General features: G+C 45.2%; 1 protein-coding gene and 1 long non-coding RNA gene across 10 annotated transcripts in view; one reads left to right on the top strand and one right to left on the bottom strand.

Annotated features, from left to right (window-relative positions):
* The window catches only part of COBL (cordon-bleu WH2 repeat protein), a 289,733-nt gene that overhangs the window by 119,355 nt on the left and 145,305 nt on the right, over positions 1–25,073 (bottom strand). The gene's annotated exons all lie outside the window — the stretch shown is intronic.
* LOC141580122 (uncharacterized) lies at positions 637–8,441 on the top strand. Of its 2 annotated transcripts, none has more exons than XR_012512208.1 (4): positions 637–1,300; positions 2,056–2,206; positions 6,800–6,911; positions 7,226–8,441. It is a non-coding gene; the product is annotated as an uncharacterized LOC141580122 (long non-coding RNA). The 2 variants fall into 2 exon arrangements; XR_012512207.1 differs by having other exon boundaries at positions 2,052–2,206.

Raw genomic sequence — 25,073 nt, 5'->3', positions numbered from 1 at the left:
ACGCTGTCTCCCTCACTCATTGACTTGTAATTGATCAGAGGTCAGTACCAGACAGGAAGCTGAGAATGTTCAAGGTAAACATTCCTATTTCCAGTCAGCACAAACTGCCATGGTTCATTTCCCTTTGCCAGAATTCTCCAAGTGATCCTCGCTGAGCTGCCTCACAAGCACACCAACATCACACAGCCTAAGAAGGATCAATCTGTCCATACAACAGGAAGGGGCTTGGTGGCCTTCAGCCCCTTACTGTACTGCACAATGCACTTCAGGGACAAACAGGAGATGCCGTACCTGAAATCTTTCTGTTCACATTGATTTTAAAAAGAGAGTGAAAGAGATGAATAGTTGTTTTGTTTCCATTTCTCAAAGGTATCCATCCTAAAAATACAATTCTGTCTTGACTCATTTAACCAAGTATGCCAAAAGTCTGAGTAGATCTTTTGACATGGCTATTGAGGAATTCAGATTTCTGTTTAAAGGTTAAGGGATATGTTTTGGTTACAGTAAGTATACTCTGAGGTGGCAATCAACCATCCTTTCAGCCAAGGCTCTTCTAAATGGGATGAGGTCCTCTTAAGATGGCATGATGTTTGCTATTTTGATGGTGAGAAAAACTGAGGCCCAGGGAGACTGATGGAGCTCCTCAGGATGGCTCAGTTCCCTAGTGATGCAATACACTAGAAAGATGAAACTCGAAATATGTTTCTGGTGTTGCCGGCAGCCTCCTCTCCTTAGGCAATGCTGCCCCCTTTTGAAAGGCTTTATAACTTCTTTTTTCTTTTCATGCTTTGTTAGAGAATCAAGTGGGAGGGAAGAATGAGCTCAGAACCTGTTTCCACACTGGCTTTTCTTCAGACACAGGTGTCAACAGGACCCAAGGGAGAACAATAAACCAGATGAGGCGGACGAACACCATTATCTTTACCTCACTCCCGGGGGTCTGGTGGGCAGAGCAGCTCAGCTCTGGCAAAGTTCCTGGTGATGTGAGAACAGGGAGAATGCTGCTTCTCATCTGTGGTGGCTGGCACAGTCCTGGGTAAGGGTAAGGCTGACTTTCCTTCCAGGACAGTGTTCTCTGTCTCTACTTCCTTATCCTCAGGGCACGGCCTTCCTGACAGATACTCCTTAAGCTGAATCCCTGAGCCAAACGCCAAGCTGTCTTCTGGCATCCGGGAAATCAATGCCCTGATTCCGAGGAAGTGGCAAACCGAGAGGCGTGACGTATGCCGGCTTCATGTGAACTGATCAGCGTGAACAGGCAGGAAAATGGAGCTTATGAATCTCATTTCTACGGATTGAGGTGGGTGGGAAATGACCACTCTTTTTTGGCTAAGTTCCCCCGTGGAACACGTGGAGGACAGCATTTTAAGTCTTTACAAGAAGAAAAGTGGCAGAAGCGATTTGGTCTGGATGCATATTTCAGCCAACAAAATACCATGTCACATAAGCTCTCTGATGGTTTCTCGGCTGGCAAGACGTTTTTCTAAAATGAGCAAGCAAGGAGTATTCAACTGATAGTTGACTTTTTTTTTTTTTTTTTTTTTTAGGCAGAGTCTCACTCTGTTGCCCAGGCTGGAGTGCAATGGCGTAGTCTCTGCTGACTACAACCACGGTGTCCCTGGTTCAAGCGGTTCTCCTGCCTCAGCATCTTGCGTAGCTGGGATTACAGGCATGTGCCACCAAACCTGGCTAATTTTTGTATTTTTACTAGAGACAAGGTTTCGCCATGTTGGCCAGGCTGGTCTCAAACTCCTGACCTCAGGTGATCCACCAGGTTTGGCCTCCCCCAGTGCTGGGATTACAGGTATGAGCCACCGCACCCAGTCTGGTATCTGATTTTCTCTTAGCAAAACCTGAAGATGAGATTGAAGGTAAGCTGTTAGACAGTGTTTCATTTTAAGAAGCAGGACCATCTTCGAGGTATTTGAACGCTTAGAGTGCTTAACAATGACAATTTCGGAAAGGCAGAAGTTTCTGAAAAGCTTGTAAATTAAAAGGAAATGAGCCCCTGGGTGCTTCAAAGATGGATGACATGTGATGTGTGTCCTCAGACAGGCAGGATCCTGTGAGACTGGCCACAGCAGACCACAGAAGCTCATCTCCAGCTGAGCCAGGGCGAGGAAGCAGACACAGTGATGGTGCAAACCTCACCAGGGCAGATGGAGGAAGAAGAGGAAGAGGAAGAGCATCAAAGGGGAAGGATACGGTAAGAGAAGGTTACGAGGCAAGGAGTGGGGGCTTGGTAGCAGCAGAGAAGGCATTTGGGGAAAGGGTGTGCACAGGTGTGTGTGTGTGTGCATGTGTGCGTGTGTGTTTGTGTGTGTGTGAGAGAGAGAGCGAGAGAGAGCGAGAGAGACTGCTTGTGGTCAGATGCAAGATTTCAGCTGAGGCAAATTCCAGTTTCAGGGAAAAATGAGGTTCCGATTTATATAAATAATACAATCCTAATGAAAGAGGGAAGGTTTTTCCCTTTCATATACATACGTAAAATTTCCCATAATTTATGTGGTGACACTGACTTATAAGTTCACTTTCCTCTACCTCATCAAGAGCGATACTTTATGTGTAGCCCTTCTTCAGATAAATGGATTTCTCCAAGTATTTTGTTCTAAGTGGATCATGAGCATTTTATGAATACTGTGGACTAGACCAGGGAAGGAAATGGGAAACCTGGCTGTAAATGTACATGGACAGGTCTGAGTCCCAACCGAAACGGCACCGCTACAGGACACAGAAAACAGAAAAGGGAACAGTCCCTGTGCAGTAAATGTGACTGTTTCCAAAACGTGTATCCAATCCAAAACGTGTACAGGCTTCTCTGTAACTACAGGTAACTGAGTCATGAGGTGGAGTAAATAAGCTGATTAGATTTCCTTCCTGGCAAAATTTCTTTTCAAGAAAAGTAGGATTATTTAAAGAAGCAGGAAAAGTAGCTGTGTGGTTGAAGAGCCTCTCTTCTGGGGGGCGGGGGCGGGGGACTAATTCTCTCATGCACTGTTTATAACGCTGCCCTCCCTAATCTGCTAAGGCACTTACCAATTCATCACTACTACACTTAGCATGCTGTAGAATTGCGTTAAGACGGTGGCCACATACTTTATTATCCAAGACAGAACTGCTTTTCAAGTGATCTAAAGGAAGTCTGATGGGAAAGAATGCAGTGACATCAGCATTGCTGGGACTGTCCCAGGCTAGCAGAAGTGTGGCCTCTCCACCTGGGTGGCATCTGTGCTGACACCTGCCAGGTGCAAAGAGAACAGCTAAGCTGGTTAGGGAGGAAATCTCAACTCCAGGCTTGGAAAATGGTGATAGATTCGTGTGCAGGCATGTATTTTACACATATTAACCCACCTGACCCTTGTACTAGCTCTGTGAGGGAGGTAATTACATGGTCCCCATTTCACAGCTAAGGAAACGCAGGCACAGCCAGTTAGTGATTGCCCAAGGTCACACACTAGAAAGTGGTGGAGCCAGACAGGCTGGCACAGGGGCAGAGATTCTCAAACTCAGCTGTACAGGAGCATTAAGATGTGCGCGGCCGGGCCGGGTGCGGTGGCTCAAGCCTGTAATCCCAGCACTTTGAGAGGCCGAGGCGGGTGGATCACAAGGTCAAGAGATTGAGACCATCCTGGTCAACATGGTGAAACCCTGTCCCTACTAAAAATACAAAAAATTAGCTGGGCATGGTGGTGTGTGCCTGCAGTCCCAGCTACTCAGGAGGCTGAGGCAGGAGAATTGCCTGAACCCAGGAGGCGGATGTTGCGGTGAGCCGAGATCGCGCCATTGCACTCCAGCCTGGGTAACAAGAGCGAAACTCCGTCTCAAAAAAAAAAAAAAAAAAAAGATGTGCGCACCCATCCTGCACCCCAATCTGCGCATATCCAAAACCTCAAAGCAGGACCAGGCACTGCTTGTTTCCCGTTTTAAATTATGATGGTAAAATGTGTGTAATAATGTAAAATTAACCATGTTAGCCATCCTAAAGCACACAATTCCTGGTGTTACGTACATTGACACTATCGTCCAGACACCACCACTATCTAGTTTTGGAATGTTTTCACCATCCCAAAAGGAGACCTTGTACCCATTAAGCAGACACTCAGACACTGCCCAAACTCCTTCCTCACCCCAGCCCCTGACAAGCCCCAATTTGCTTTTCGACTGAATGGATTTACCTGTTCTATATATTTTATGTAAATGAAATCAGTATAAATAGGTGATCTTTTGTGTTTGGTTTCTTTCACTTCGCATATTGTTTTCAAGGTTTGCTCACACTGCAGCGTGTATCCGTATTTCATTCCTTGTTCAGGCTGAATACTTCTCCTTTGGGTGTATGCACCACGCTCTTATCCACTCATCTATTCATGGGTATGGGTGTGGTTTCTCCTTTTGGCTATTGTGAACAGAGTTGCTATAAGCATTTCTGTATGAGTTTTACTTTTTTTAATTCTTTTTTTTTTTTTTTTCTGAGACAGAGTCTTGCTTTTGTCACCCAGGCTGAAGTGCAGGGGTCCTGCACTCCTATCTCGGCTCACTGCAACTTCTGCCTCCCAGGTTCAAGTGATTCCCCTGCCTCAGCCTCCCAGGTACCTGGGATTACAGGTACCTGCCACCATGCCCAGCTAATTTTTGTATTTTTAATAGAGACAGGGTTTCACCATGTTGGCCAGGCTGGTCTTGAACTCCTGACCTCAGGTGATCCACCCACCTCGGCCTCACAAAATGCTGTGATTACAGGTGTGAGCCACCGTGCCCAGCCCGTTTTTAATTCTTTTGGGTATATTTCTAGGAGTAGAACTGTGGATCATATGTTACTCCCATGTTTAACTTGCTGAGGAACAGCCAGAACGCTTTCCACAGTGGCTGTACCATTTTACATTCTCACCAGCAATGAACAAGGGTTCCAGTTTCTCTGCATGCTGGCCAACACTTGTTTTCTATTTGTTTAAAGAGCTGCCTTTCGTGTGTGAAGTGGTGTCTTACTATGGTTTTGAGCTGCACTTCCCCCACTACCAATGAGGTGGAGCATCCTTCCGTGTGCTTACTCTCATTAGGCATCTGTGTTTAGGAGTCAAGGCTGGGCCCCACCGCTCTGATCTCTGCTCCTGACCATCACAGCATATTGCCCAGGTTGGAGGGGGCTCATTTTTTTTTTTTTCTCTCTTAAAGAACAGAGCCTTAGAGCATCAGCCATCAATATTTCTACTGGCCCCAAGCCCCGTAACTTCATATGCATGGATTTCACGTGCAAGGTGCCAACCTCTGTGAGCAGCATCTGTGCAAGAGCTGCAACTCCATCCTTCTGTCTTCTCCAGAAAGTATATCAGAGAGGGAATAATCATGTTTTTTCAGGTGAAACTGAATGGCTTTTGTCTGTTTAAGTAAATCACTCACAAATTTGGGTACATTATTATTAATTAGCAAATAAGAATCAGCCCCTCCTTGGGACTCCCCGCCACCACCTTTTAGAATTGCTGCAAAGCCTGACAGCCAGTCAAGTGCACATCCCCCTGACGGCAGAGAGCAGCTGCCGTGCATACGCATCTCAAGGTCACCCACGAAGTTCACCTTCAAAGCACTCAGCAGTTTCCTTGACGTTCCTGGTAATCCTGTCATTTAGCCCCAGGCCCTTCCTGTTTTCTGGCAGGACTCAGACTCTGCAGCTCTTCTGCCATGCCCCCTCCATTCTCCCATTGAGATGTTACCTCTTGTTGGAAATAAAAAAAAGGGGGGCAGAGGAAGGCGACTGCTGTGGAGCTGCTAGTGCCAGAATGCAGGGTGGGCAATAGCTCAGATTTCTGGGAAGCAGGGAGAATTAGAAAGAAGGAAGCTGTGCATTTTCTCATCCAAAGGCAGGTGGTGCAGAGAGGGAGTCACAAGGGATACAGGGTATTCCCTCGCTTCTTTCCAACTCAAGGTGAGCAGGTCAGAGCAGTCAGGAGGAAAACCCAAGAGCTACGAAAGTTACCCAATAGGAGGGCTGAGATCCATTAGGAAGTTGGAGAGCAGATACAAATGCTGATTCCCTGGCAGCCCCCGGAGGGGTGTGATGCTCTCAGCTCCAGGCTTGGTGATGGGGACCTAGGAGGGGGCTGCTCAGTAACCGGCTGGAAGCGTTCCCCAGGCCAGGGCCCCTGGCAGGGGCAGCAGAGGGCGCTGCAGGGGCGAGGGGAAGGGCTTGCCTCTGAGAGTCCAGTCAGGACTCGGCAGCCCTGGGGCGGCTGCGACCTCCAGGCTGTGTCAGCCCCGGGCTTGCAGGTGGCTGTCTGTGGCCTCCCCTTCCTAGAGAACAGTTAGGAGCCAGTGCTCTGAGAACCTGCCCAGGGCTACCCACTAAGCCCTTTTTTATCCTGACTCACAAAAAGGTCCTTCAGCCTCGCATAGGTCCCGTTTGTGCACAGGGCAGGTGGGAGGCAGCCGGAGTGATGGGGGTGGGCTACAGAAGGGAAGGGGTCCATGTCCCCTCATCTTCCCGCTTTGTCACGCTCCAGCTTGGCTCCTGTTAGATTCTCCTTTGGTGGGTTTCTCCTAAGGCACAACTCTACTGGCTTTTAAGCAAAACTCTAGGTGCTATTCAATGTCTCCCTCTCCCCAAGTGCAGGTACCCCTCAGCGGTCCACCGGGTCCTGTTGCCCTCCATCTTCCCTCTGACACAGCGGCCTCTAAAGCCTTGGCCCATGGATGCTCTGCATGCCACTACGGTCTTGTCCTGGCCCCTCCCCTGCCTGGCCACCATAAATGCCTTGCTTTACTCCCAAATTTTCTTGACTTTCTGGGACTCACTCTTGAATTTCCTTAGCTCCCTTTCCTGGAAAAACTGCCAACTGGAAATGCATATCCCTCCTTGCCATGGCTCGCGGCTTTCTGGCCTCATCAGAGATCCACTCCCCTGAGTACTCCTTCGGAGCCAGGTGAAGGTGTGGGAAGGGAGGTGGGGTGCTGGCAGGGGGCTGTAGCAGAGCAAGCCAGGGCTGGCCGTTCAGACACCCCCATGGAGAACCACTGCTCCAGGTGTGCCCAAGCCCCTATCATCTGCTCTGTGTGCGTGAACAGACATACACCTATGCAACTCCATCCCACCACAAAAAAATCCCACAATTCCAATTTTAGTACAGGAACCACACATCCCTATTTCTGGGTGGTGTGGTTTTCCAAGTTCCTGAGACCTTCTCTGTGTCAAGGTTTGCTATAAACTCCAAGCCTGAAAGGCATTTATCTTTCCCAGGTGGCCCCTCAGCTCCACTGTTCTGTGCTTGGCCTGACTCCGTCTCCGTTTCTGGGAGGCAGCGTGAAGTGTGAGTGTCTGTCACTCCTCATGAACAGAGTCACCTCCTGATGAGTGCTGGCAGGCTGAAGGAACCCATTTTCTCAGTCCCACAGGGGTGCGTCACTTCTCCCAAAAGGGCAGGAACTGGCATCTGTGGGGCCTTCCCCACCTGCGGTCAAAGTCAGGTGTGTCCAGGCTGCTGGCTTCCTCCCCAGTCACACTTTCTCCAAGTGCCGTGTGTTCCTGAACCTATCTTCACACTGCAAGCAAAACACCATCCCCACTTTGTCTACAACTTTATCTCCCACTTTCTGAGCAGCTTTTCAACTGGCTGGCACACTTGCAAAAACAAGCAAATAAACTGATTTTCTCACTGCTTCTAGGGTGTTTGGTGGACTTACTCTTGCATAGTTTTGTCCCAATTCCAAATTTATTATTTCATTGTTTGTCCTAGAATGTCTTTTTGTTTTGTGCTGTTTTTTTTGTTTTTGAGATGGCATCTCACTCTGTCACCTAGGCTGGTTGGTACCATGGTTCACTTCTATCCCATCTCCCTAAGCCTTATGAAGCCCCCAGCCTGCTGACACCACATTTATGTTTACAGGCCTGATTGCATTTTTACAGAAACCATCTCTGTCCAGCCCATTTTGTTAGCACATTTACCAGACCTAACGCAAGAGAAAAAAATGGCAATAAGCTATTAATTAATATTTTCAAGGTTTCCCAGGTATCTCCTTCAGTTCAATCCACTGCCGGAAGCTTTCTCCATTGCTTCCTACCTGTGTTTTCTGTTGTGAAGAGTTGGCAAAGGCAGAAAACAATTCCAACATTAAAAGCAGTTTCATATACAAACGGACAGTGTAAAAGGCTTGAAAGCAGCGTCTTTTCTCACCCTTGCTGGATGATCTGCCCAGTGGATTCAGGGCGCTGTCGGGTAGAGGCTGGCGATGGTCTTGGGGGTGTTTCTGTTTCTCATGCCTGGATGGGAATGTTCTGGCAGTTCAGCCCAAGCATTCTCTAACTCAGATCTGCCATCCAGGGTCCCCAGCTCAAGAATCCTCTGAACGGGCAAGCAATGAGCTGAACCAAACCATAATCCTTTATTATGAAGATACTCATTTTTTACATATGGCTAAGGGCTACTTATCACTAGCCTACTATGGCATATCATCAGATTAAATTCATACATAGTCAGAATTTACTCTGGATTCTAATTTTGTCTTCTGTGGGTCCCAGATGCCATGGGAGGTTGTAAAGATCTTATGAAACGTGCGCTCTCTCTGATGAGAAGCTTACAGCATAAGGAAAAGATACTTTTTTTATTAGCGTATCACTGGCATCATACAAAAGTTGGTCTTAGGCTTTGAAATGCTATGACTCTTGTTTCTCAATAATATAATACTGTTCATTTTGCTTTATTGCTACCAGTTAATTATTATTGCTGATAATTAAAGATGTTTAGCTAATAATTAAGATGGTAGCAAATAATTTTAAATTACCAGAATAAAGTAAAAACAAGAAGTCATCCCTACTCTGTGCTAAAAAGCAACCATAAATGTAATCATCCCCAACGCACTTGTATGTTAATGTTTCATTACTGAGAAGCTGCCTGCAAGCATGTGTTATTTAAATAACATTGCTGAAGATTTCATCTTGACTGCTGTTTGCTGTTGACAGCATATTCTGTGGCCTATAATCTCATAGATAGGGTTCTCTTATGAAGTAGATGGGCAATATGATTGCTGACAGTCAGTGAACTCACACGACTTCTTCACATGCTTCCCTTCCCTGTCATCGAGGAAACAGGGACAAGAGACCACGGAAGCTGTCGTGGTAAGGAGGCCGCCGGGTCTCTGTCCCCGCTTGGTGGGTAACTCCAGGACAGCCAGCTGGGCAGCACCTCTACCTTCCCTTTCAGTGATTCTAACATCAGTGCTGCCACACGGTGGCCAGCTGAACACTTTTATTTCCCAGACTCCTTTGCAGCGATATGGAGCCACATCCTTAAGTTCTCAGCAATGCAATGGGAGTGGATGGGAGGTGCATGTGACTTCCAGACTGGCCTGTAGAGACCTCACGGATGTGTCCTTCCATGGCATCCCCCTCCAACTGATGGAGAAGCAGATGGCCGTGCTCGTCATGGAGGCCCGTGTTGCTGAAAGGTGAGTGCCTCCATCCTTGGCGGCTGCAAGTGCCCTGAGAATCACCAAGAGCCTCTGAATTCAAGCTTCTGAATTCCGGGGACTTCCTTGGGAGAGCAGCTTAGCCCATCTTTACTTATACGCTGGCCACAGTCAAGGGAGTCAGAGTTCCATGCATATTCTCCCCATGTAGAAGGAAGCCAGAGGAGGAACCATGAGGGTGGTTTTAAGCTGCAGGCCTAAGGCTGGCTGCTGGACCTCGTAAGAACAGGCACAGACCAACGTGCTATGCATGCAAACTAGAGCAGAGAACATGGGCAGGGCATGGAGGGCCATGGCACAGAGGGACTCTGAGAGGCTTAGAGGAAGGGTGCCCGCAGCTGACATCACTCGCGGTTCCAGGGGAGCAGGTGGGATTGGGAGGCAACAGATCCTGATTTGGGGCCTGACTGTACTTCAATAAAACAAGAGATAGCATTATATCCCAGCAAAAGGGTTAAAATGAGGCTTCTCCTTCATCAGCCCTCTGTACTAATAACTCTCAGTGGGATGCGGGCAGCTCCCCTCCTCTCTGAGAGTCCATGGCTGGGCCACGGGTATCATTAGGATCTGCGTCACTGGCACACATCCCCATCCTGACCTATAGATGTGGAGTCAGCAGGTGGAGGAGAGGAATGAGCATGGGCAATTTTTGCCAAACACTGGAGAGAATTCAGTATATCCCTCCATTGACACTGGGGAAAATATCAACCAAATTCTCTGCATCAAAACTGAGAGTTCTAGGCATCCAGGCCATCCACTTCGGCATTCACCAATTCTTTTTCTTTTTCTGTGTGTAGCCTTTGCTTACACTACTGATGGCTGTCTCTAACGTGGGACATAAAGTTATTAACAAACTGCGCCAGAGATCAATTCTTATCAGCTACACTTCTGACCAAGGCAGGCATGCGTTCAGTGAACACATCTAAGTTCCTACTCTTGTTTCCAGGCACTGCACCAGTTGAACAATCGGGAATAACAGTGACAATAATTACAAATGGCTCTGTCTTCACAGAGCTTAAAGTCACTTCACCTGTTTGCTCCCAGTTAACTCCAGTGTTTTAACAAAATTCAGCTGCAATGGATGTTGAGGTCAGAAGAACACCTCTGGAAGAAGAGGCAGAGATGGTTTTGGACATAGCCAAACCAGTGATTACTAGATGCCTGCAAAGACATGGTCAGAAGCCACTCTTTGCCAGGGTCATAAAATACACAATATTTAGGACAATAAAGAGTATTACCTGGTAACAGAAAGACTGCACAGTTCCGATATACCCTTTGTTTCATTTCTACAGATTTTTGTGTTTCTCCCTGACCATAAATGAAGGAAGCACTCAGAAGCTCTATACCTACCGGGTAGCGTGTGTTAAACAGAGTGATATCCAAGTCAGTAAACTTAAACTTAATGGAACCGAAACAAAGGAATGCTATCTGCTCAGGACTGCTTAAGGCCTACTGCGTGAATTGTTTAGAAATGACCTGAGCATCTACTTCAGGTGCCACCCTGATGATTCTGATGGAAGGGAGCCTGCATCGTCAGTAATGAAAATGCCAGCCTTCACTTCTGCCAATCTCCATGCAACCAAGAAAAACACAGAGAGATGAGGAAATTCACATGCAACTGGGAATCAGTTTCTCTGTAAAGCACTGTATTTTCCAAGAAATAAGCTTCACAAACACCTGCATTAATAATTTGCTTATAGTTTTTTTATATAAAGCTAGAAAATCATCTAGACAATATAGGACAGACATTCATTATGATAAAAGAAAACAAATATCAAAGACAATCCACTTAGAAAATATCACTAAATGTCTATTTTTATAGTTCAATCGAAATACTCTGCACACACACACACATACAATTTTCAAGCCAAAAAGGCAAAATAATTCCTTTCTTACCCTTTTATTTTTCTCGTTTTGTTTTTCTCCCTTTTTCATCTCCCCGTGATGTCAAGGCAGTAGTGATTCTTGTCCAAGTTTATCAAATTATCTCAGTTTGAAGCTCTGGGCCAATAATTCTGAAATGTCCCTTCCCAAAGGCTCATCTGTGTCTCCTCCAAAGGAGACATCAGGTTCCCCAGGAATCACCCAGCAGGAAGCACCACCCAGAATTATTCTGCTTTACTGGACGCTGTCGTTAGAAGGAGTTACGCTCACCATATAATTATAGATCCAGAATATATTATCTGGGATTGAAAACATTCTTAGCCAAGCAAATAAAAGAATTCTCTGATCCTTCTCACCCCAGATGGAGGGTCAAATATTGAGAGGTAGTTAGTCATTTGTTCAGTCTATTTCTAGACACGTTTCCAATGTACAGTCAATAAGAACCACCCTACACACACACACACACACACACACACACAAACACACACACAGAACAGTAGTTAAGGGTGCACTTTCAAATCACCAAATGGAACTGCTGAAGAATGGGCACTGGCGTTTCTTAACGCTTCTCCTCCCTCTCCCCCTTAATCTATTCCGTATTTAAATTAGTAGCACAGCTGCCCCTATGCTGGAGTCCCCTCTGAGAGCGGGAGCTACGCAGCACTGGCAGCTTAGCTGAGACTTTGCCTTCTTTGCACAGACCTTCCCTCTTCCTTCTCACATGGAGAGCCGAGCCCTCTGACTCTGCTGCCTCGCCAGGGCCTCATCGACCCCAATACTTTGAATCAGGTTTTAACAAGGCCCCAGCTGGCCAGATGCCGTGGCTGATGCCTGCAATCCTAGCATTTTGGGAGCCCAAGGTGCACGGATCACTTGAGATCAGGAGTTCAAAACCAGCCTCACCAACATGGTGAAACCCCGTCTCTACTAAAAATGCATTTAAAAAAAAATAGCCGGGTATGGTGGCGTTGGCCTGTAATCCCAGCTACCTGGGAAGCTGAGGCACGAAAATTGCTTGAACCCGTGAGACAAAGGTTGCAGTGAGCTGAGATCGTGCCACTACATTCCAGCCTAGGCGACACAGCAAGACTCTGTCTCAAAAAAACAAGGCCTTGGGTGATGCCAGCACATTTGGAGTTTCGAGTAGCACTGGCAATGGGTTCCTTGGTGTCTTCTGAGGGCAGGGGCTTGGCCTGGCTCCTCTGTGCGTCCCCAGTGACTCCTGGTCTGCCACGTGCCTCCTATGGGACCGACTCAGTCACAGTGTGCCCAGGGCAAGGGATTAGGGGAGGCGAGTGTCGATGTGGGGAGGGACTTTAGGGGAGGCAGGCACTCTGCTCTCTCCACCCTTTTCTGTTCTTCTTTCTTTCCTCATTTTTTACCCTCAACATTCACTGTTTTTATTTTCTAAGTCAAAATTCAGACTTCAGAAAATAATCACTTCAGGAAGTCTATTGGACAACATGGTGACCATGATTAATAAGGATATATTAGATACTTGAAAATTACTAAAACGGTGGACTTTAAATGTTATCACCACAAAAATATAAGTATGTGAGGTCGTGGATATGGTGATTAGCTTTAGTTAGCTGCTGCACAATGCCTTGATATAAAATTTTTCTTTGTCAATTGAAATAAAATAACAGCAAATCATCACACACATTGTTAAAACATGTAAAATACGCTCTGCGTTGTCTATGGACAGACGCTCGTTCACTATATTTCTTTTCCTTCTTTTTTTTTTTTGAGACGGAGTGTTGCTCTTGTTACCCAGGCTGGAGTGCAATGGTGCGATCTCGGCTCACCGCAACCTCCGCCTCCTGGGTTCAGGCAATTCTCCTGCCTCAGCCTCCTGAGTAGCTGGGATTACAGGCATGCGCCACCATGCCCAGCTAATTTTTTGAATTTTTAGTAGAGATGGGGTTTCACCATGTTGACCAGGATGGTCTCGATCTCTTGACCTCGTGATCCACCCGCCTCGGTCTCTCAAAGTGCTGGGATTACAGGCGTGAGCCACCGTATATTTCTTAAAATACAAAACTTTCCTAAGGGTTGCTGCCCTGGAGAAGGAAGGAGCGAGCTGACTGTGTTGTGTTAGAGAGGCGGGGGAATCTGCTCTGCTGCGATTCTTAGTCATTACCCAAAAGATAAGAAGCTAATGTAGCTAAACACACACGAGCATTTGTTGATGGTGGATGATTGGTATGGGACTGTTTATTATACTCTGCAATCTACTATGAACTGGCAGTACGCAAAAATCCAAAAGAGAAGGGATTCTCAAGGTACAGCTGATGTTGAAAGAATGGATCCCAGCCTACGGGATGGGGGGCGCGGGTACAGCCCAGCAGACCCCCTCACTCACACGCGTCCATGGCCTGTGATCATCGCTCAGCAGAAGAAAAGGGGAGGACGGTAGGTCCGCGTGGGACACATTTACGATGCAGAAATCAGTAAAATGTGACAACCCGGGAAGAGAAAGCAAAGGTGGCGCTAGCAGAGGAGAGAATAAGGGAGTGGCAGGGGTTTAGGAGGATCCCAGCCTCCAGGGCGGACGCACCCCCGGGGCCCAGGCTGGCGGACCTGCAGACCTGGGGCAGGTGCGGCGCGGGACAGAGCAGGGCGGGAGGCTGGGAAACTGCCTGCCCCCGCCCTTTTCCACGGAGGAGCTGGAAAAGAAAGCCGGCAAAAGTCCGGAGGAGACACTCATTCCGAATGCAACCTGCCGTTGTTATCTCATGTCACCGCGATGAGCGCGCTGCAGGGACGGGCACTGGCCTGCGCGCCCGCTGCCATCTCAAGCCAGGGGCGGCGATCGGGCGGGGACAGGGAAGGCGCGGGGCGGGGACAGGGAGGGCGCGGGGCGGGGACAGGGAGGGTGCGGGGCGGGGACAGGGAAGGCGCGGGGCGGGGACAGGGAGGGCGCGGGGCGGGGACAGGGAGGGCGCGGGGCGGGGACAGGGAGGGCGCGGGGCGGGGACAGGGAGGGCGCGGGGCGGGGATAGGGAGGGCGCGGGGGGGGCGGGAGCAGGAAAGGCGCGGGGCGGGAACGGGGGGGGCGCGGGGCGGGGACGGGGGGGGCGCGGGGCGGGGACAGGGGAGGCACGGGGCGGGGACGGGAGGGCGCGGGGCGGGGACGGGAGGGCGCGGGAGGGCGCGGGGCGGGGACGGGAGGGCGCGGGGCGGGGACGGGAGGGCGTGGGGCGGGGACAGGGGAGGCGCGCGGGGGGGGCGGGCGCAGGAAAGGGGCGGGGCGGGGATGGGGAAGGCGCGGGGCGGGGATGGGGAAGGCGCGGGGCGGGGACGGGGAGGGCGCGGGGCGGGGACAGGGGAGGCGCGAGGCGGGGACAGGGAGGGCGCGGGGGCGGGCGCAGGAAAGGTGCGGGGCGGGGACAGGGAGGGCGTGGGGCGGGAGCGGGAAAGGCGCGGGGCGGGGACGGGGAAGGCGCGGGGCGGGGATGGGGGGAGGGCGCGGGGGCGGGGGGGACAGGGAATGCGTGGGGCGGGGACAGGGGAGGCGCGGGGCGCGGGCGCAGGGCCTGCGTGGGCACGGACGCCCGCGGGCGGAAGAGCTGAGAAACGGAGGCCCCCAAAGGCAGACCCCTCGGCTGCTGGTTTGAGGGACGCCCAGTCTATATATAGTCTACTTCCTTTTTTAAGAACCTGGATCGAGACACGTGAAGAGCGAGCCAAGAGCAGTGGAGGAGGGCAGCGGGGGCGGCGCTGAGGGCTCGCTGCAGCCCCGAGCCAAGCCCACCTGCTGGCTCAGCCCACCTGATGGCTCTGCTCACCTGCAGGCCCAGCCCACCTGCTGGCTCTGCTCACTTGCTGGCTCAGCCCACCTGCTGGCTCTGCTCACCTGGCGGCCGCGCTCTGGCCGCCCCAGGAAACTGCAGGGCGAAAACCAGGGAGATGGGGAGGAGGCTCTGGAGGCCCCAGGTGCTGGGAAGTGGAGCCGCCAGGAGGCCCGGGCCAGGTGACAAGGGCGGGCTGTGCGAAGTGGTAGGATTCTGGATGCATCTTGAAGGTGGCAGACGATATGAGGGTTGTAGGTGGAGGGGGAGAGAAAACGGGCCAAGAGGACCCCAAGATTCTAGCCCGAAGAACTGCGATGGCGGAGATGTCATCTCCTAGATAGGAAAGGATGCCGAGGGGCAGAGAGCTCTGCTTCTCCCTTCTCTGGCGTCTGAAGCGGCTTAAATCCACGTGCAGGCAAGTGAGATTCTACAGTTTGCTCCTTGTCTGACAAAGAGCAGGGGAAGGCCGGAAAGGAAACACAGACAGAGGGAACGGTAGTCATGTGTTAGGGAACGGAAGGAAAATCAGTACTTGAAAGGGGTATTTTCTACCTCAGTACAAACATCACATTTTCAGCCAAGTGGTAAAAAATCCACATGTCTTCTTTTCCCTCTGAGAACTGGTCCTGGCATTAGGCCCTGTTTATCAGCTCTTCAGGATCTGTTTGGATACTATTCCACAAATCAAATGCTCTGGGAAAAAATTCATCAAAGCTTTAAAACCAAAACCCTCCTCTGATAGTTCCTGAGTTTGCATTAGAGATCATATGATAATATTTTTTAAACTACTTTTTTGTTGTTTTGAGACTGAGTTTCACCCTTGTTACCCAGGCTGGAGTGCAATGGTGCAATCTCAGCACACTGCAACCTCTGTCTCCTGGGTTCAAGAAATTCTCCTGCCTCAGCCGCCTGAGCAGCTGGGACTACAGGCATGGCCACCACACTCACCTAGTTCTGTATTTTTAGTAGAGACAGGGTTTTGCCATGTTGGTCAGGCTGGTCTCGAACTCCTGACCTCAGGTGATCCCACCCACCTCAGCCTCCCAAAGTGCTGGGATTACAGGCATGAGCCAACACGCCTGGCCTTTTTTAAATGATCAAACAGGTATGTAAAGAACCTTAGAATGATTTTTCTAGATATTAAGAGCTATTTACTTTCCAATAGTCGATAGAAGTTTTGTAGACACAAGGCTCTGAACCAGAAATGAAGAGCTGAGGGGCCATAACACACTGTTATTTGTTGTTGGTGACAGCCATCGAGGGAAACAGTGCAGTGATTCCATAAAGTTGTCATATCCTTTGATTCACTAATACCTTTGCAGGTCTCTTTCATAAAGAAAACCTCCCACATGAAAAAAGGCTTTTGGGATAAAGGTGAGTTTCATATTATTTATACCAGAGAAAAGAAGCGATGAGCAACAGGGCCGAGCCAACCTTCATCAAGTGTAGCTGTGAGCTCCTTCCTGTGGTTGGCACTCATTCCATCTCATTTAATCCTCATAAGAAAGCTAGGTGCTGGTGATTATGAGCCCACTGTACACATGGAAAGATGAGGCTCTAAGAGGTCTCAGAGCTGTGTGTAATTAAGTCAGAATCCAAATTCGAGCAAACGAAAACAAAAGGCATGCTTTTCCCTTTACGTGGAAGATCATAGTTCTTTTAAAAGAACCACGCAGGTACCAGGACAAATTATAAAGGATATGCAAACCTCTATGCAAATTGTCACTGGCATTACGTAAAGTGCGGATGTATATACTGAGAAAAGCTTAGGAGAACATGCAACGAGAATCCCTGTTAGACTTGTAGTCACTGAACATGATTCTCCTACTCTACTCTTACAACCTGCCATAGGCAACTTTATTTTATTTTGAATATAAAGCATTTTCTAAAGGTACAAGCTAAATTTTAAAAATATCTCTATACAACTGATGTATAACAAAACTTAATTCTATATCATAAGCATGTGGCTCAGCCCCCAAGAAATATTTTCCTGTTCTGAACTGGTGAAGACTCCAGAAACAACAGATCTGAGCTTTTCCAGGCAGAGAAAAGCTCGCATGGGGACTTGCTATGCGTGTGACAACAGCGGCACCCTGTGGTAACACAGCTCCGTACATGTGAAGACAACATGCAAAGTCTCTGTAATCCCCTGGAGACCTGGATCAGCTGGTGGAAATGCAGGCTCTCCTCAGCATGGGACTCAGGGCAGCTGAAATTATTGGAGTTTCCTTTACACTGTAGCTTTTAATAACTTTTTCTGAATATATTATTTTACTAGTGAACTTCCCTGTAAATGCCTGCCCCCGATACTGCAGAGGCTTCCATCACAACCAATGCCACTCAGCACAAATTCTGGAAACTTTGTTAAGGCTTTTGCTATGGAAATCACTTCAAAGGTAGTGTAGGCTCCGTCCATCTGTGAGACACTATAGTGACACACTATTTCTGTCACTGCCCCAGCAGGGCTAATGGACAAAATGTCTCCAGACAGGTGTATTTTGTTGTTTGCTTGTTTGTTGTATGAGGCAGTGATTTTTAAAACTCTTTAACCAAAAGAAATGTAACTTTATGGTATCAAGCGATGCAGAGATATCTGATGAAGCACGTGGTAATACCTTTAGATAGATCAAATTTATAGAATTTGGTTTTTTTTAAAAAAGCCAAGAAACCAAGAAGCAGGGCCCATAAAAGGCCAGTTACTTTCAAAAGTTCATTCTTCAGAGAAAGGCCTGCTGTGACTGGTCTGTTATCCTGGTGAATAAGAGAACCAGGGTTAGAACCTGGGTCACCTTAACCTACATCAGAACATTTGCACTTCGTCAGGCTGATGTAATAATTCCCTTTGTATTTTTATGTGCGGAATTATAAATTGACTCAGGTACCTTGTCTCATCCGTGAGCACTCTTTATCACTGCTGTTTGTGTGGCTTAGGAAACAGACCGGAGAGCCAACCCATACCTCATCACTAATCGGCATCCACGATCAGCTATGTGACCTCCCTTTGTCTTGGGATCCAGATGTGTGGGATGACGTTAACTGCAGTGTAATCTGCTTCATGCTGAATCAATACTGACCATGTCCCCGCTAAGCCAGATCCCCACAGGTGTCCAGTGAAACCCAGTGTACAGCCTGAGGCACACTTTCCCTTCACAGATGCAGAAGGGAGTGTTCTCTGGAAGCTGTAAAATTCCAGGAAAACTATTTAAAGTTAGTTGAAAGATGAGAATATTTACTATGATTCAAGCACCCTTGGATTAAGACAATGAAAATATATCTTGGAATAGAGTATATTTCAGTTTCAAAGAAATTTACTAACTTTTTCAGGGAAGATCAAATTTCTTTGACCATCTACGTTTGGGTATTTTTTTAAAAAAAAACGCAAATCTATTCTCATAGACTCTTCAAGTTGTAGGCATAACGAACCACTTATATTTTCTCAAGAAAAAATAATACATAATAATATCTGCAAATATTTTCTGGAAGGCTCCAGTCAGGTTTATTCACCATTTCAGAACATTTTCTATGGGTGTCAGATGAGCTACATAATTTCTTTTCTTTTCTTTCTTTTTTTTTTTTTTTTTTCCTTTTTTTTTTTTTTTTTTAAGACGGAGTTTCGCTCTTGTTACCCAGGCTGGAGTGCAATGGCGCGATCTTGGCTCACCGCAACCTCCGCCTCCCGGGTTCAGGATAATTCTCCTGCCTCAGCCTCCCGAGTGACTGGGATTACAGGCACGCACCACCATGCCCAGCTAATTTTTTTGTATTTTTAGTAGAGATGGGGTTTCACCATGTTGACCAGGACGGTCTCGATCTCTTGACCTCGTGATTCACCTGCCCCGGCCTCCCAAATTGCTGGGATTACAGGCGTGAGCCACCGCGCCCGGCCTGAGCTACATAATTTCTAATCCCTAACAGGAAACTACAAGGTGTACACTGTGTAACAGCTGAAGAAAGTGAAGACAGGTCCGTGGACACTGTGTAACAGCTGAGGAAAGTGAAGACAGGTTCTGCATGCTGGGCTGGAATCGAAAGCTGGGCTTTAACACCCCAGTGATTGAAGCCTGCACTCCCCCTCCATCAGGGTAATGCTCCTGCCTCGGTGCTCATCAGAGATTCACTAGGACTTGGAGCCGAAGCAGTTACAGTTTCCGCAAAGACAGAAACAGCCAGCAGAGGGAGCCCCAATAAAAGTCATGCTTTGCAATTTTTCTTGTAAAGCAGTTAAGTGCTAAGCTAAGTGCTAGGCTAAGGAAGCAAGGAATTCACAAGGAGATGGATCAGTGCTACATTTTATCACCGGATATGCACAAAAGGAGTGCCTCTCACAGCCCAGACAGTGTAACTAAGAAAAGGAGGAGTTGCGAAATCTCTTAAAATAGAGGACATTGAAAGCAGCAAAGATGATGTGACTCATGCCTTCCTTTGATCCTCTCTTCTGGTGAGATTAAGCAAGCATTGGCATCCAACGTGCAGGCTAGGATCAATGGCTTGGAAGGAATATTTAAAAACAACGGCAGAGCGCTCCTAAGAAATGTTATGTCACCAACATCCTTAATTAAAGAGAGCATCATATCCAACAAAAATAAGTAGATATCAACGAATCACCAATTGACCTCTAGCATTTGGACATTTTCTGTGTCTATATAAGGACGATAAAATGATCCCACATAACTAAGCACAGTGCTTAGGACGGATAGGATGAAAGCTGCAGGCATGGTCATCACTGGGAGCCATTATTATTTTAAGTGCTGTACTGCCCTAGGGCTTGGAATCCAGTACGTTCTTATTTATGAGTTAATATTAATCTATCATATTGAAGCCTTATTCATTACTTTGATTCACAGGAAAAGTCACCCTTAATTTTTAAAAATGGAAAAAATATACCCCAGAAAACACCTCATATCAATAATATAACAAATTTCTTCCTTCTTTCACAGATTCATTCATGTGGATATACCCCATCTTCACGTACCATAGCTTCATCTACCAATCCCCTCCCGACAGGCATGAACATTGCTTCCACCTCCTGTTGTTACAAATAATGCCACAATAAACAGCCTTACACATGAATCACTTTACATTTTTAACAGTGAGTCTTGGGGTAGATTTCTAAAAGTAGGATTTTTAACAGTGAGTCTTGGGGTAGATTTCTAAAAGTAGGATTTCCATGTCAAAACCTAAATGTATGTATAATTTGGCTAGATACTGCCCAATTCACCATCATAAAGGTAGCACTTTGCATTTGGCTCAGCAGTGCATTTAAGGGCCCCACAATTCAGTGAAAAGGGTGTAGTAACAAACTTTTGGGCTTCTGCCAATCTCATGGGTGATGAACAGGAGTTCACCGTAGCTCATTTACATTTCTCCTTAGGACTAAATGTTTTCCTTCTTTCCTTGATTTATTTTCATTTTCTCTCTCTCTTTTTTTTTTTTGTCATTCAAGAGGGTTTTTTGTTTCTCCTAAAATCAAATTCATTAATATTTTCTCTGATGTCAAATTTATCAATGTATTGAAAGCGATAATGACAGAGAACGTCTTAAACCTAGAGAAAGTTACCAATACCCAAAGAAGGTTACAGGACACCAGGTGGATGTAACCCAAACACTACCTCAAAGGCATTTCATAATGAAACTCCCAAAAGTCAAGGATAAAGAAAGGGTCCTAAACGCAGGAAAGAAAAGGAACAAATAACATATAATGAAGTCCCAATATGTCTGGCAGCAGACTTTTCAATGGAAACTTCACAGGCCAGGAGAGAGTGGCATACATAATTAAAGTGCTGAATGAAAGAATGCTTTTACCCTTGAATAGCATATTCAGCAAAAATACCCTTCAGGCATAAAGGATAAATAAAGACTTACCCAAACAAAAGCTGGGGAAGTTCTCAAACCTGACCTATAAGGAATGCTAAAGGGAGTACTTTAATTAGAAAAAAACAGACATTTATAAGCAATAAGTAATTACTTGAAGGTACAAAATTCACTGGTAATAGTAAGAACACAGAAAAACACAAAATTTAATGCTACAACTGTGGTGTGAAAACTACTCTTATCCTAAGTATAAAGACTAAACAATGAACCAATAAAATACAACTACAGCAACTTTTAAAGACATAGTACAGTGAGATATAAATAAAAGCAATGAAAAGTTAAAAAGTGGGGGGATAAGGTTTTTATTACTTTTCTTTTTGCTTATTTGTTTATGCAGTGTTGTGTTAAGCTCTAAGATAGTATTTGCAAGCCTCATGGTAGCTTCCAACCAAATAACATACAATGGTTACAAAAAATAAGAAGCAAGAAACTGAATCATACCACCAGAGAAAAACACCTTCACTAAAGGAAGGCAGGAATGGAAAAAAATACTTTCACTAAAGGAAGGTGGGAAGGGGAGGAGGGGGGAGGGGAGAAGGAGGGAACAAAAACAAATAACAAAATAACAGCACTGAGTCCTTACTTATCAATAATATTGAATATAAATATACTAAACCCTCAAAAGACACAGACTGGATGAATGAATGAAAAAACAAGACCCATTGATCTGTTGCCTACAAGAAACACACTTCACCTATAAAAATACACCTTAACTGAAAATAACGGGATGGAAAAAGATATTCCATGCCAATGAAAACCAAAAAAAGAGCAGGAGTAGCTATACTTAGACAAAATAGTTTTCAAGACAAAAACTACAAGAAGAGACAAAGAAGGTCATTATATAATGATAAAAGGGTTAATTCAGCAAGATCAAATAACAGTTTTAAATATATATGCCCCAAACACTGGAGGCATCCAGATATATAAAGCAAATATTATTAAAGCTAAAGGGAGAGATAGGCCCGAATACAATAATATCTGGAGAATTTAAAACCCCAGTTTCAGCAAAGGACAGATCTTCCAAAAAGCAACAAAGAAACATCAGACTTAATCTACAGTAGAGAACGAATAGATCAAATAGATATGTACAGAATATTTCATCCAGTGGCTGCAGAATACACATTCTTTTCCTCAGCGCATGGAGGACAGACCATATGTTAGCTCACAAAACAAAACACTTTTAAAAACTGAAATAATATCAAGCATCTTCTCTGACCATAATGGAATAAAACTACAAATCAACAATAAAATGAATTTTTGAAACTATACAAATAATGGGAATTAAACAACATGCTCATGAATTACCAGTGGGCCAAGGAAGAAATTAAGAAGGAAACTAAAAACTTCTTGAAACGAGTAATAATGAAAACACAACATAACAAAACCTATGGGATACAGCAAAAGGAGTACCAAGAGGGAAGTGTATACCCACATGTGCCTACATCAAAAAGAGAGAAAAAACTTCAAACAATTTAACTATGCATCTTAAATAACTATAAAAGCAAAAGCAAACCAAACCCAAAACTAGTAGGAAAAACAAATAATAAATATCAGAGCAGAAATAAATGAAATTGAAATGAAGGCAATAATGCAAAAGATCGATGAAACCCAAAGCTGATTTTTTAAAAGTTAAACAAAATTAGCAAACTTCAGCCAGATGAAGAAAAAAGAAGATATGAATAAAATCAGACATGAAAAAGGAGGCATTATAACTGATACTGCAGAAATTCAAAGGATGATTAGTGGCTACTATGAGCAACAATATGCCAATAAGTTGATAAACCTAGAAGAAATGAACAAATTCCTAGACACATGCAATGTGCCAAGATTGAACCAGGATGAAATCTAAAACTAAAATACATTAATAACAAGTAATAATATAAAGCCATAATAAAAAGTCTCCCAGTAAAGAAAAGTCTGAGACCTGATGGCTTCACTGATAAATTCTACCAAACATTTAAACAGGAATTAATACCAATCCTTCCCAAACTATTCCAAAAAACAGGGAGGAGGGAATACTTCAAATTCATTCTATGAGGTCAGTATTACCCTGATAACCAAAACTAGACAATGATACATCAACAAAAGGAAAGTACAGGCCAATATCTCTGATGAATATAAATGCAAAAATCCTCAACAAAATACTAGTAAACTGAATTCAACAATACATTAGAAAGATCATTCATTGTGGCCAACAGACATTTATCCCTGGGATGCAAGGATAGTTCAACATATGCAAATCAATCAGTGTGATACATTATATCAACAGAATGAAGGATAAAAACCATACGATCATCTCAATTGATGTTGAAAAGGATTTGATAACATTCAACATCCCTTCATAATAAAAATCCTCAAAAAACTGGGGATAGAAGAAACATACCTTAACATAACAAAAGTCATATACAATAGACCCACAGCTAGTTTCATACTGAATGGAGAAAAATAGAAAGCCTTTCCCCTAATATCTGGATCATGACAAGGATGCCCACTTTCACTGCTGTAATTCAACCTTGTATTCGAAGTCCTGGCCAGGCAATCAGACAAGAGAAAGTTATAAAGGGCATGCAAATTGGAAAAGAAGAAATCAAATTACCTTTGTTTGCAGATGACACAATCTTATATTTAGAAAAACCTAAAGTTTCACACACAAAAAAAATTTTAGAAATAATAAATTCAGTAATGTTGCAGGACACAAAATCAATGTATAAAAATCAGTAGCATTTCCATATGCCAACAGTCAACAATTTGAAAAAATAAAAAAATTAAAAAGTAATCCCATTTACAGTAGCCACAAATAAAATTAAATACTTAGGAACTAACTAGAGAAGTGAAAGATCTCTATAATTTAAACTGTAAAACATGGTGAAAGAAATTAAAAAGATACTTCAAAAATGGAAAAATATTCCATGTTTATGTATTGTTAAAATGTCCATACTATTCTGAGCAATCTACAAATTCAGTGCAATCTCTATCAAAATACCAATGACATGCTTCACAGAAATAGAAAAAAAAAAAAATCCTAACATTTATATGGAACCGTAAAAGAGCCAGAATAGTCAAAGCTATCCTAAGCAAAAATAAAACTAGAGGAATCACATTACCTGATTCAAATTATACTACAGAGTTATTATAACCAAAACAGCATGGTACTGACATAAAAACAGACACACGGACCAACAGAACAGAGCAGAGAACCCAGAAACAAATCCACATACTCATAGTGAAGTCATTTTCAACAAAGGTGCCAAGAACATACACTGGGAAAAACATGGTCTCTTCAATAAATGGTGCTGGGAAAACTGAATATCCATATGCCAAAGAATAAAACTAGACCTCTACCTCTTACCATATACAAAAATCACATCAAAATGGATTCAAGACTTAAATCTAAGACCTGAAACTATGAAACTAAAAAAAATTGGGGAGAATCTCCAGGATATTGGTCTGGGCAAAAACTTCTTGAGCAGTACCCCACAAGTGCAGACAACCAACGCAAATATGAACAAGTGGGATCACATCAAGTTAAAAAGCTTCCACAAAGCAAAGGAAACCACCCACAAAATGAGGAGACAACCCACAGAACAGGAAAAACATCTGCAAACGACTCATTTAACAGGGATTAATAACCAGAATGTATCAGGAGCTCAAACAACTTCATAAGAAAAAGTCTAATAATCCTATCAAACAAAAAATGGGCAAAAGATTTAAATAGACATTTCTCAAAAGAAGACACACAAATGGCAAAAAGGCATAGGAAAAGATGGTCAACATCCCTGATCATCAGGGAAATGGGAATTAAAACTACAATGAGATATCCTTTCACCTCAGTTAAAATGGCTTATATCCAAAAGACAGGCAAGAAGAAATGCTGGAGAGGATGTGGAGAAAAGGGAACCCTCATACACTGTTGGTGAGAATGTGAATTCTCATAACTATTATGGAGAACAGTTTGGTGGTTCCTCAAAAAACTGAAGTAGAGCTAGCATATGATCTAGCAATCCCGCAGCTGGGTATACACCAAAAAGAAAGAAATCAGTATATTGAAGAAAAATACTCAAACAAATCAGCATA

The sequence above is a fragment of the Saimiri boliviensis genome, chromosome 10 (assembly GCF_048565385.1).
Source record: "Saimiri boliviensis isolate mSaiBol1 chromosome 10, mSaiBol1.pri, whole genome shotgun sequence".
In the NCBI taxonomy this organism is placed as follows: Eukaryota; Metazoa; Chordata; class Mammalia; order Primates; family Cebidae; genus Saimiri; species Saimiri boliviensis.
The sequence above is the reverse complement of the archived record's forward strand: the minus strand, read 5'-3'. Positions and strand labels throughout refer to the sequence as shown.